This window comes from Somniosus microcephalus, chromosome 7, assembly GCF_052327205.1.
Source record: "Somniosus microcephalus isolate GS21.2 chromosome 7, FLI_Smic_1.0, whole genome shotgun sequence".
Classification (NCBI taxonomy): domain Eukaryota; kingdom Metazoa; phylum Chordata; class Chondrichthyes; order Squaliformes; family Somniosidae; genus Somniosus; species Somniosus microcephalus.
Window position 1 is genome coordinate 77,020,318 of NC_140993.1, and position 12,559 is coordinate 77,032,876.

Consider the following 12,559-nt stretch of genomic DNA (forward strand, 5'->3'; position numbering starts at 1 on the left):
TTACATATATCAAAAAAAGCAGTGGCCCTAGTCAAAAAAAGCAGTGGCCCCGTCAAAAAAAAGCAGTGTCCTCTGATAATAAAAACAGAAAATACTGGAAATACTCAGCAGGTCAGTCAGCATCTGTGGAGAGAGAAACAGAGTTAACGTTTCAGGTCGGTGACCTTTCGTCAGAACTCGTGAGTTGCTCTACAGTCCTGTATGCCACATTTCTCCTTCCATCTTACCTCAGCCTCACTCTTTATCTTTCTAATATCTGTCCTATTAGATCTGGTGCTTTTTTTTTGTACTGACTAATTCCCTTTCTATTTGAATCTTAAACCTTATATTGTGATCATACTCTCGGGGAGCTCACCCACATTTAGCTCATCTACCTGATCTATTTGCAAACATACTCATAACCAGATCTAAAAATGCCTCTGCCCTTGTAGGCCTACTAACATACTGCTTGAGGAAGGAGTTATGCACACATTTTAGGAATTCTATTCCCTTTTCTTCTTTACTTGCTCTCTGTCTCAATCGATAAGTGGATAATTAAAGTCTCCAGAATAATAATTTTGTTATTCCTACTCATCTCTCTAATCTGACTACAGATTTCTTCTTCCATTTCTTTTCCACAATTTGGAGATCTATAATACCCCCCACTAATGTAACAAGCCCTTTTTTAATATTTGAGCTCCACCCATACTGACTCTGTCACTACACCTTCCTCATCAACATCAACCCTCACTATGACATGTATTCCCCTTTTACCAATATTGCCATTCTGCCTCCTTTCTTAACATTTTAATCCCTAAATATATTATATTCGAATATGTTTATTTTCTATTCTTGTCTAGTTTGCAGCCAGTTCTGTTAATTCTATCAAGCTTAGATTTTCCTGAAAAATAATTGCTTCCAGTTCTGCCTAGTTAATTTCCACACACTGTGCATTTCAATACATGCATTTTAACCATTTCTTTCGCTTTAAAAAAAAAAAACACTGTTCCTTTTCCCATAACTTTTTGTCTAAGCTACGCATACCTTCACTTCGGCCTTTTCCCCGTTTATTTGATTTTATTCCTCTACTCTATATCCCTCTTGCTGAATTGTTTTCTTCATATTATCCTCATCCATTTCTCCTTTCTCTATTAGCTAATCCTATTTTTTTTATAGTTTCCCAGCACCCCCCTTCCTAATTTCAAAACCTCATCACTTCCCTATTTAACCATTTTGCTGGTACATTAACACCCTGCCTGTTCAGATGTAGCCCATCCTTACAAAGTAGCTCCCATCTGCCCCAGAACTGGTGCAAGTGCCCAACACTGTGGAATTCCTCTTCCTGACATCACTCTTTAGCCATGCATTGATTTCCCTAATCTTCCTGTCCCTATTCTAGCGCAAATCCAGCTCGTAAGCATGTTTCCTAATCTCCTAAACTCATTTTGCAGGACTTCAGGCCTGACTTTACCTACATCATTGGCTCTTACATGGACCACCATAACTGGTTGCTCTCCTTCCCTTTATGGAGCAGGTGCAATAAATATCAGACAAATGTACACTCTAATTATGTATATTTTTTGAATGGTTTGATCTGGAACCTGTTAAATATAGCGATAGGCTTCCACACAACTCAGACATCAAGCAAACTAAAAAAAAAAGTCTTGTGAATTGTTGGTCAGTGTTGGTATTCACCATCATTTATTTATTAAATCTATGCTTTTGTTTTGGGGTATGGATAATCTCAAACAAAATCTGGTGAGTCTACTTGTTTAAAATCAAGGTGCAATCTTTTGCAGAGAGAGAATGCTTGTGTGGATGGGCATGCATTGCACAAAATCTTTTGGCCAAGAAACCTTAGATGTTTAGATATGGTACACAATTTATTATTTATGTATTGTTATTTCCTGTATGTTACTTAACACAGGGTTTTAGACACTGAGCTTGATGATACATACTGTTAAAATTAAATTTGCACGAAACTTTTTATATATAAAATTTTTCATTTAAAAATATTGCGTATATATCGGAGTACTGTATATGCTATTGCAGGAAATTTAACAAAAGAAATGTAATGCTTTTTTACACCTGATTAGCATCTCGTCTGCATATTGTGTCTTGGAAACAATGTATTGATATGGTAATTGTTATTACTTCATTCTTAATAATGAACCCTTTAATTGCAACATTGTATTTTATCTCTGGCTTGTACATACTAATCGGATGTTTGTATCAAACACTGTTTATTATAGGTTTTTAGTTTTGCAATACTACTGTGTCCAAGATTAGGCATTACTCATATTTGTTTAGCACTCTCTACCATAGCAAGGTAAACATTTCTTTTCCCTTTGTGCAGCCATTCCACTGAGCGCAAGGCGAATGTTTTCTCATCAGGAAGCAAAGTGAGAGCACTGAAAGCAGACAACAGAAAAGAAAATTGAACCTAGAAGGTGAGGCATGGGGGCAAGAAGAAAGACAGAACTTCAGAACAAGGGTGAGAGCATGGAAAGAGTAATGTAGCTCAGTCTAAGACCCAAAACAGGGATTAGGAACAGACCATCACAGGAACCTAAGCCAGTATTAATGTTTATTGGTACAATGGATCCATATGGTAAATATTTTGTACATCCAGGTAAATTAAAAAGGTAACGAGGTTATAATGACACTTAAAAATCTGAGTTAATAGAACATTTTCTCACAATCCGCAAATCAACTTATAACACTTAATCACTGGACACATTTTGATTCTGCCGTGGGTCAGTCTGCTTCTTAATAAAATATTATTTTGTTGGATCGAATTTCTTTATTTAGATCTGAAAGACTGAAACATTAAATCAAGATAAATGTAATTCCCTAGTAAAAGCACCTCATAAAGGAAATCAAATGCCTTTTAATGTTAAAATGTGGTCAGTGCTAGTTGGTTTTACAACCAAATTGATAATCGAATCATGATGTCTGTGCTTAACTGCTTTTATCCATGATTACCTACTTGATGACCATAACATAAGGGATGAAATAATTGGCTGAAAATCATTTTTATTATTTAAAGTGAAATTTAAAGTGAATCTGTGTGTTAATTACAAAGATGTGTTAATGATGGATTGGAGTTTGTACAATCTGAAAAACGGTCTCAACATTTGGTTTATACCTTGTGTTATACGTATACAGTTACTAAACAAAGGGTTATTGACCTGAAACGTTAACTCTGTTTCTCCCTCTACAGATGCTGCCTGACCTGCTGAGAATTTCTGTAATTTTCTGTTTTTATTTCCGATTTCCAGCATCCGCAGTATTTTGTTTTTGTACTAAACCGAGTGCTTGGAGACTAAATGCTAAGTTTCATATTTTTTTTAAAGTATGTCAGACTGTATTCTTTGGTTGAACAAGCCTTGGAGACCAAATATAGGAGGATAAGCTCATTTCTTTAGAGCTAGTGATAAAGCAGGAAAATTATAAATTTTAATAAAGTTGTCCTTATAAAACCAAACACAGGGACATTACTACAATAATATTGTTCAAGCAAATTTGTAATACATTTAGGGGGGAAAATTAGGTTGCTATGCGCCTCCTGTTAAAGAGGGCGCTAATGGGGTGCAAAGCAACTAGCACCCGGGTGTGGCGAGGTTTGCGCCGCTCGCGAAATTGACCGGACATTTTGCGACAGCACTAAACACTACGCCACGATCTCCTGCGCCCGCAGATCGTGACATCAGTCGAGAGTGCAACGCCCCGGTAGCATTCCAGACCGGATATTGAGTGGCGCCCCCTGCCTTTCCATCTGCCGCTAGCAACGACAGGTTGAGGGAACGTTTTGCAGCTGGGAAGGGACTGGGGGAGCGCTATTTAAAGGCATCCGCTTCCTGCCTTTTTTTGTCGGTGACATTTTTGCACCACGCATTCTGAGAGAGACTTCTGGAGAGATTCAATGCTGTGTGAAGGAGTTTTGGGTACTGAGCAGCACTTTGCAGGTTCATTTTGATTTGACCTTGCATCGATTTAGAAGAGACTATGGGAGCTCCACTCTGAGCTCTTTCCCTGGGCCTCTCTATTGTTCTTTCCAGCAGATTTGATGTACAGGTCTCTCCAGGCCAAGATTCAAGGCTGCAATGAGCAGAGTGTAGATGAAGAGCAAGATCGACCCTCCCCTTTAAGAACTGGGCGGCACCAGTGTGTCTGTGTTCCATTGCTGACTGACATCACATGAGCTTCGACAGCGCTCTGAGGTAGCACCTCACTCCTCAGCGTTAGCGCCTTAAGAGAGGTGTGTGGCTCCTGATTTAGTGCTCCAATCACCTCCAGGGGGCGATAGAAACCAAGGTTGCAGTCGGAGGCGATAATTAGCGCCAGGCGCTAAACTTTGCGCCCGGCCAATAATTGCGCCCCAAACGGGGCGATACCGAATTTTTCCATCACAGTCTTTAACTTCAAATTAGGTTTACCAATAGTGTGCCCATGCTCATTTTTAGCTGATTAACAGTGCTCTCTGCCCCTATAAACGGAAATACAAGAAACTAGCTGCCATAAATACAAGAACTAGGGGCTATAAATACAAGATAGTTACTAATAAATCCAATAGGGAAATTAAGAGAAATGTATTTACTCAAGAGAGTGGTTAGAATGTGGAACTCACTACCACAGGAAGTAGTTGAGGCAAATAGCTTAGATGTTTTCAAAAGGAAACTAGACAAGTGCATGAGAGTAAAAGGAATAGAAAGATATGCTGATAGGCCAAGGTAGAATGGGAGGAGATTTGTGTGGAGTATAACCATCAGCACAGACTAGCTGGCCCAAATGGCCTGTATTTATTCTATATAATTATATGTAAACAAAAATGTGTTTTTCGATATTGTAGTAAGCAACCTCACATAGACTGATGTAAAAATGTTTTTTTGGATAAAAAAACTATAAAGTGTCCTAAAATTAATCAGAATTTTAAATATAAAATTCGAAATTTTCTACAGGGGCAATGGAGGGAATATCCATGGGCCTCTCTAGAGTGCTGCATGGCATAGACTTTGGCAGGAGTGTGTACAATTTTGAATGTACTACCTACGCCTCTATTCTTTGCTATAATATAGGTATTCTGTTCCTATATAATAATGTCATTATTACTGGGATTGTAAACGGTAACTTTTTATCCCTCTCATTTCAAAAATTATTACTGAACAGGGCCGCTTTGGCCAGGTGAGTTTGTTTAGTATATGGTTTATATTGCTGATCAGCTATAATGCATTTGATGGTTTTAGGAATTTGTGTGTAGTTTTATGCACTGTTTGTTTTGCTAAACAGATCAGGGAGGTGGCTTTTGTTATTAACTCGATTATTTTCGAGGAAGGGAAGAGAAAAAAGGCAAAGGAATAGTAGTCTTTCTTATACTACGCTACACAATGAAAATAATTAGTATTTTGTCATGTTGCGATGGTACCTGTTGCCGTTTGCAAAAATTTACACTTCACCTTCGAAGAGAGGGTATCAAAAGTATGTAGGGCAGGTAATCTAAGGCCTCAAAATATTTTATTGTGTGTTAAAAATGTTATATTCCGCGTAGAAACAGAATACACGTCATGGTTTTAATGTATAAAAACAGAATTTATACTTCCTTTGTTTCCAGTTACATGATATGTTTCGCACGCCTTCTCATGAGACTTCCTCAACGTTATGACGATCCATATTTAAATAATATTTAAATAAAATGTAAACTATTTTCCATAGACAATACAATTATGAATTTTGATCGCCGCCTCCCCTCCAAAAAATGCATTGCCGGAATGATGTGTATTTTTTTAAATGCACACATTAAAAAAAAATTTCAAAACATTTCCAGATAAATGTTACGTGCAGACTTTCCTGACAGGGTCGACCGCAAACCCTGCTGAGCAGGTTTGCTTGCTGTACACCTAAGCAGCCACTAGACTCCCTCCGACTTCTTCCTGGCTCCCCACACCAGATCACGTGCGTTAGTGACAGAACGTCCCCAGATGCCGACGCTCTTTTGATTGGACAGGAGAGGGTCGGGTGCGAGGCGGGGCATTGTGACGCGCGGCGGCGATCAGCTGTTGGAGTTCCACAACAATAACAATACAGGGAGGTGAGAGCGGGCGGCACGGACCAGGACATTCACCCGCGGACGCTCTCCAAACACAACAGCAACAAAGAGATACTCTCATTTTATCCTCTCTCTTTCTTTTTTTCTACCTCACAGTTTTTTTTTTTAAGTCCTTAAAAATCGAGCCCGCGCTGAAAATTTTGTTTACATACAAAAGAGGGGTCAAAAAAGTGCAATACCTAAAGTCAGGCAAGTGGCATGAACTTTCCTTGTGTCTGGTCTAATTTTTCTTCTGAACTCGATTCTCTTGCGTTAGCCGAGAGAAGGTGCGAGAAAGGAGAGGAAAGACAAAGCGAAGGGAGAACTGCAATCGAGCAACATGAACGGTTACTCCGGATAAAGTGTATTTGTAGGTCGATTCTTTTTTTTCTTTAGTGTTAAAGTGCCGCGTCGTGTTAATCTGGTCATGTTGACGTTTTTAAATGCGACCACCGAGCCCTTTATGTGTGGTATCGTTCATCATCTCGGGTGTCGGTTTACTCGATCTTTTCTTACAGCCAGACGTCCAGCTGGGCGCTTTAAAATGCTTACGTTAGCTTTTAAAGGCGTAACTAAACAGTCTTCAACTGGGCTGTGCGCTTTCTGGAGAAGATGAGGTTAGAAACATTTTGCTGTCGTGTTGCTGTTGCTCGCGATAGCTTGTGCGGATGTTTGTTTTCCTGCATGAAATGTTTGATGACCGGTTGATCAGTGTTGCTTTTTTCCCCTCCTCGGATTCTGAAAACAATTTAAAATATTTACTGAATAAATAGTTCAATTGTGTTTTGTTTTACATCTGCATACTGTCGAAATAAATTCTAGTTATTTTTAATATATATATATATATATATTATGATTATTTATGGTAGAATGTGACTTATTTCTTACCAAGTGGTGCTGTAATGGAAATCTTCTCGACGAACAAAGAATTGGGCCATTAAAACGGCTAATCTGATAATCTACAGTGTAGAGACGGATTTCTTTTCCAAGCACACTCGAAACAGAGCTCTTCCAGATTCTGGGTGCTCGCGGTGGAGAGACTCGATGAAGGGCAGGCGGTTCCTGGTGCAGCACCATCTTCCACTGATGTCACCATCGGATCTGGCTTCGGTTCTTGGGACTTTGCAATGGTTGTGCCATGGCAACCTGGGGCTGCTTCCATCCTTAGTCAAACGTGCTACTGGACGTCTTACAAGTGGTTACACAGATGCTACTGAATGACTGACTGACAGTGGATTTACTTCGCGCAGTAATCTAGTCAGACGTTGCAGTAATTGCTCGAAAAGTTTGTTCCATCAGATGAACCCAATATTGGATTAATGCCAGTAATCCTCTGGTAGACATCTGGCTTTTTTTTAATTTTGGAAATAGAATTACCACTAGTTACTGTAGTACTTCACAGGATGTAAGACCACATATGGTACAAAGTTGACAACCAAGCTAAATTACAAAATAATTACTGGTCACAGATTCTCAGTATAATATAGTAAACAAATTTAATCGAGAGCATTTGGAAATTGCTCACAATATATAGTAGCAATGATATTCCCTTGTATAAGTTATTAAATGCACGTTCACTGCTTATTAAATGACACAGTATAATACTGCAGGTCAAATCACAAGATAAGATCAGATAAGGAAAACCATTCAGTTCATTGTAGCCAGATTGATCCTACAACATCCAATGGTTTCTTGAATGAATCCAGGATTTTTGCCACTTAACCAGAAGTCCATTCCATGTGTTGATCATCCTTCACTCACAAGAAGGAGCCTGCTATCTGTTGGTGTTCATTATAAACTCCCACCAGAAAGGTGAGAAAAGTAACAAGAAATAACTTTTACAGAATAACACACAAGTCTGTAGTGTGTTACAGATAACTACCACATCTCAGAGTTGAGACTTTCTGTTTATGAATTTACTTCAGAGTATCCTTTTCTAGTATGAACTGTAATTTCTTGAGATGTTTATTTCTATAGGCTAATATTTGTGATGTTATTATTGTAAGTGTTGCAAAATAATTAATCGCAGATTTTGATTTATTTAAATGGTGCTATTTTAAGGCTCCAGGGATTGTTAGACATGACTCTTTTAGCTTTGCCTCCCTTATTGTGAATACCACAACCTCTGCTAGGCACTTTGCCATGAAGTAAAGTTAGACTTGTTCTTGCTGTACCCATTTAGCATTAGTGTTAATAAGTTTGAGACTGGTCTCTAAATTAATAAAGGAAAGGACTTGCCTTCATGACTTCAGGATGTCCCATAACACTTCACTGCCAACAAAGTACTTTTGATGTGTAGTCGCTGTTGTAATGTAGGGAAACACAACAGCCAATTTACGCACAGCAAGGTCCCACAAACAGCAATGAGATAAATGACCAGATAATCTGTTTTAGTGATGTTGGTTGAGGGATAAATATTGGCTGGACACTGGGATAGCGCCCCTGCTCTTCTTCGAATAGTACTATGGAGTCTTTTATGTCCACCCAAGAGGGCAGATGGGGCCTCAGTTGAACATCTCATCCGAAAGGCAACACTCCCTAAGTAATGCACCAAGGTGTCAGCCTGGATTATGTGTTCAAATCTCTGGTGTGTGGCTTGAACACACAGAAGTGCTATCACTGAGCCAATAATGACCCCGAATAAGTTACAAGATGTAAAAAGAAAAAATATGCTGCAGCTGAAATTTGAAATAGAAATGTAGAATACTGCATATGCACAACTTCTGAACAGAGAAAAGATCAATCACTGTTTCAGGTGTAGACCCTTTGTCAGAATTGGAAACCAGAAAATGAGCGAGCCTTTTATAAGACTGAACAAAACAAAGAGGGGGAGAACAACAAGCAACATTGATAGGTATCTGAGGCAGTGTAGCCTGTGAACAAGTTTATTTCTAAAGCTGAAAAGAAGTGAGGGGAAAGGTGCTGGATGATGGGCAATGATCACCTCAGTAAGGCAGTGAAGAGATACAAGAAACAAAAAAAGGATGAAAATAAGGTGAATGGGAGAAGCAGACGGGAAAGGGAAGGAAGACAGCTATTATGAAGTTGCTAAAGTTGGTGTCCATACTAGAGGTCTACATGTGCCAAGGAGAAGGGTAAGAAGGTGTTCCAGAAGAATGAGATGTTTGCAAAGCAGTCACCCCATTTGGTCTCTCCAGTGTATAGGATACCACACATTGAGAAGAGAATACAGTATTAGGTAAAGTTGGATATCACTTGGTGAAATATATATTTAGGCATCTCCGCAGCCAAGTTCTTTTTTAAGCTATTTCTCACCCACTGCAGTGCCACATACTATCTCCCTGACCTGCTCCTCGGCCGACATGATTCCTGAGCCCCTTCCAGGCCTATACCAACTTGTAAATATCCACAAAGTGACACAGGAGAGCAACCGAAGGTGTGACATCCAATCGTACCATCTGCCCTTATCTACTGTAACAGGATTTTTGTATACATCAGAGAAACCCAATTGAGGGTATTGCAGAACATTGGTATGATGGAGGCTGGAACAGTCATTTTTGCATCCTCACAAACTTTGTTGTGGAGCCCACCAGCGTCTGTCATGTCTGATGAACCAAATTGCTGGATATATTTATTTCAAACTGACTAAAATCACCAAGCTTAAAGTCTAAAATCATTCCTTTTTGGATGCAATGGAAGGTTCAGCTTGCATTCCTCAGAAGAAATTAGATATTAGAGACCAGTCTCAAAGACAGATCCAGCCTTTCCTGTTGCTCTAGTTAGTCCTTTATTGGTACCACCCGTTGAAATATTTTTCAGTGGTACATAAAATCAGAAACATTGGCCTAGAAATTCGAACCATTTGCACTGGCCGTTAAGGCCGGTTTTGGAGAAAAAATGGCGGCCGCCTCACTTCCACCCACTTCCGGTGCGGCAGCCACCATATTGAGCAGGTCGACAGCGCTGCCGTTGCCTGCGCTCGCCGCAAGTATTTTAATTGCCAGGAGCGTGCAACACCGAATTGACGCACGCTTCGTCATTTTGGACATGGCCCCAGTCTTACCGCCCTCTCCAAAGCACGCTCGTTCGTACAACCATTGACAGTGCATAGAGCTGGGAGAAAGCGGCGGTGAGCTATAAACTGTACAGTAAACAACTGCTGAGATAACTGGTAACTATGGAGAGCTCAAACTATGTAACTGGAGTGAAAGCTGCTTCCAATGAGATGCACCAAATCTCCCCCTGGTCAGTCAAACAATACAGGGGAAAAATTCAGTATCGCCCCTTTTGGGGCGCCATTATCGGCCGAGCGCAAAGTTTAGCGCCTGGCGCTAATTATCGCCTCCGACGGCAAACTTGGCTTTTATTGCCCCTGGATGTGATTGGAGCGCTAAATCAGGCACTTCACACCTGTCTTAAGTCGCAAAGGCCGAGGAGCGAGGCACTACCTCAGAGCGCTGGCGAAGCAAGGAAGGGCAAATCAAAATGAACCTGCAAAGTGCTGCTCAGTACCCAAAACTCCTTCACACAGCGTTGAATCTCTCCAGAAGTCTCTCTCAGAATGCGTGGTGCAAAAATGTCACCAACAAAAAAAGGCAGGAAGCGGTCACCTTTAAATAGCGCTCCCCCAGTCCCTTTCGGACTGCAAAACGCTCCCCTCAACCTGTCGTTGCCAGCGGCAGGCGGTAAGGCAAGGGACGCCCCTCAATATCCGGTCCGGGGCGTTGCGCACTCGACTGACGTCACGATCTGCCGGTGCAGGAGATCATGGCGGTAGTGTTTAGCACCGCCGCAAAATGTCTAGTTAATTTTGCGAGCGGTGCAAACATTGCCGCACCCGGGCACTAGTTGCTTTGTGCCCCATTAGCGCCCTCTTAAGGCGCTAACGGGAGGCGCAAACAACTGAATTTTTCCCCCTACAGGTGGTAAATACTTTTAAAATAAACTATACTGTACTACAGTTGTAAGAATCTCAGGAAAAAATCCAAGCTGCATTTCCTTAAATTTTATTAATTGGGTTTCCTAGTTTAGGAACTGATAAAATAATAGGGCAGAAATTGCAGTCTCTGTGATGGCATACTGTCAGAGTACGGCATCGTAATCCATTTCAAAGGCCCCGGAAGTTCCGGTTTTCTGCATGTGCTTGCGCATGTGCGAAATCCAAAACTTGCGATCTGTCAAGGTACACCTTGACAGATCATCCGAACCAACTGTAAAATGAGTATCGCTGGCGTAACGTTGGGCTATTTGCCCAACAGCTGCCCAGTAATTGCCCATGCAACTCTTACGGCTGGTAAAAGCAAGCATAGGGCCTGCTTTCATCAGCGTAAGGGTATATAAAAGGCTTAAATAAAACATTTAAAACTCCAAAATTATGCACATACACTTTAATTAGTTTATGCAAATATTGGCCCGGATTAAGGTGTTTAAAATTATTTATCAAAAAATCAAATTTTTATTGAAGTTAGATCAATGAAGGGACTTATGAATAAAATTGCAATCCAATACATTTATATTTATTAGAATTCTATACAAATGTATAATCATTGGGAGATTCCCTTCGTAAATGATTGCAATGGAATCCTCTTTTTTCATTGGAGGACTGGGCCCACGTGATCCCAGGGATGCTTCTGAACCACCTGCGTCCCTGGGATCCATGGGCCTTTATGCTGCCGTATGCCTGGAGGCCCGAGACCGCAACTCTTCGCAGCCTGGGCGCCTGGAAGTAAATTCGTAAATATTTTGTGGGTCGAGGCGTACTCCTGCGGTACACCTCTGACCGCAATTTCTAGGCCAATATGTAAAGTTTTTAAGTCTGTTTTTAAAAGGCCAAGAATTAAGGAAAATTTAACTGCATATTCTCAGAGTTTTTCAAAAGTCTGTTATTATTAAAACATTTAATTGACTTCTCTTCTGAACGATTTACACCAGTAAACTCGTAGCCTAGAGTCATATATGGCCTAGAAATTCGGTGGGCTGCGCCACCAGTTAGCGCCTAAAGAGGGCACTCAGTGGCTTTAGCACCACTGGCCACGTCTCCCGCAAAATTTAGCGGGGCACTAATGGCGGCGTTAGCCTGTAGCGCTACGCCGCCACCGATTATGTCATCGGTGTGTGCAGCGCCCCGCTACCGCCCCGAACGCGATATTGGGTCGCGCCCCCCCCCCCGTAACGCCGGTCGCAAATCACGACCGGTACAGGGGGGCCTACCTGTGGCGGTAGTGGCGCAAATTAAGGGGGAGGTGCGGGGCGGCCATTTTTTTCGGTGGCCGCCTGCCAGCACCTCCTCGCACCACCCTCCCCGGCCTCCTGATTCACCCCCCCCCCCCCCCCCGGGCAGTGCCGGCTGTGTCCCGAGAGCCCGGCACTTCTCCTCGGTGCCGGGCTCTTTTGCCGGCACTCACGATCGGTGATTGCGCTGGTGCAGGCCCCTCCCCCTTAAGAAGGGGAGGAAGGCCTGCAGTACCGCAGCGCGCCGTGCCGCAGCGTGTGGCACAGCGTCACGTAGTGCTGCGATATTCAGTTTGAGCGCCC

At 41.6% G+C, this 12,559-nt stretch overlaps 1 protein-coding gene and 1 long non-coding RNA gene across 6 annotated transcripts in view; one reads left to right on the plus strand and one right to left on the minus strand.

Annotated features, from left to right (window-relative positions):
* Positions 1–2,549: 2,549 nt before the first annotated feature.
* On the minus strand, positions 2,550–7,329 carry LOC147114737 (uncharacterized). The gene is made up of 2 exons (XR_015078981.1): positions 6,953–7,329; positions 2,550–6,802 (listed from the first exon to the last, which is right to left on the minus strand). It is a non-coding gene; the product is annotated as an uncharacterized LOC147114737 (long non-coding RNA).
* Positions 6,019–12,559, plus strand: part of tp53inp1 (tumor protein p53 inducible nuclear protein 1) — a 40,065-nt gene continuing 33,524 nt past the window's right edge. Inside the window, exon 1 of one of the 5 annotated variants that reach the window (XM_085992626.1) lies at positions 6,019–6,434. The gene's annotated coding sequence lies outside the window, so the exon portion shown is untranslated. Of the gene's footprint in view, positions 6,435–6,486; positions 6,682–12,559 lie in introns of those variants that run through there. The other 4 variants (XM_085992627.1, XM_085992623.1, XM_085992624.1 and 1 more) reach the window with 4 other exon arrangements.